Below are 1061 nucleotides of genomic sequence, written 5' to 3'. Positions count from 1 at the left end.
CCGTCCCGGAGCTGTTTATCTACAAACACAGCTCCTGTTTGCTGTGATCAATCTGTGAACAATCAAATGAGATAATGAGGCAGGCAGTGTTTGCTTGACAGAAACAGCGGGGGCAGAGGGGAGAAAGGGAGTCGTGTTGGCTGCAGGCTGTTTGCAGTTAAGAGTTAAGGGTAAGGGATCGGGAACATGTTCTGATTTTTCAAGTCAGGAAGCTAACACACAGTGTTGGCTCCAAAAATCCACTCTCTCTCTCCCCCCGCTCCCTGTCACACTACGCCCCACCCCACCCCCCTCTTTTGAAAAGCACCATTGCTGCCACTTGAATGCTGGGATAGCTGCCCATAATGCATCACTCCCAACAGCGCTGCAAATACTGCAAATGTGGCCACACACCAGCGCTGGCCTTGCACAGCTGGACGACCAGCACTGCAGATTTGTAAGTGTAGCCATACCCTAAGAAATACAATGGTGTTAGTCACAACCTTCCAGAAAGAGGTTTTATCACTGCCAACTTCTCTCTGTGTATGCCATGAACATAACCATATCCACCTCTGTGAAACTTAGTCCTGGTTAATGTTGGCTGCATTGGTACCTATTGAATGCAATATTCTTGGAGCAGGGCCAGGGAAAGGTGGCCCTTTAGGTAGTCATGTCTTATTCCACCGACCTCTCTGAAGAGGAGTACCAGAACTTGAATAAACAGGCTAATTTACTGACCCAAATATTCCCAGAAAGCGAATTTCTGAGAATTTCATTGGTGATGCCAGAAGTATTTGTGCATTCATCCAGTCGAGGAACCACATGATTTTATCTCACTAGTCACAACTAAGCAACACAGTTCAAATTTAGAACATTTGCAGTCAGCCTAAAGGACAATGGCTGAATATATTCAAGAAACCACAATCTGTGAGTAGAAAAAGGGGATAAAATAAATCACATAAATGGTTTGCTGTGAATAATTTGCTCTGATGTAATTGTATACTCTTCTAGTTAAAGTGCTATATACATGTTTTAAAAACCATCATGATTTTGTAAATGTGATGTCATAGCCAATTACCATG

The sequence above is a fragment of the Mauremys mutica genome, chromosome 7, assembly GCF_020497125.1.
Source record: "Mauremys mutica isolate MM-2020 ecotype Southern chromosome 7, ASM2049712v1, whole genome shotgun sequence".
Taxonomy (NCBI): domain Eukaryota; kingdom Metazoa; phylum Chordata; order Testudines; family Geoemydidae; genus Mauremys; species Mauremys mutica.
Note: the sequence above shows the minus strand (reverse complement) of the source record.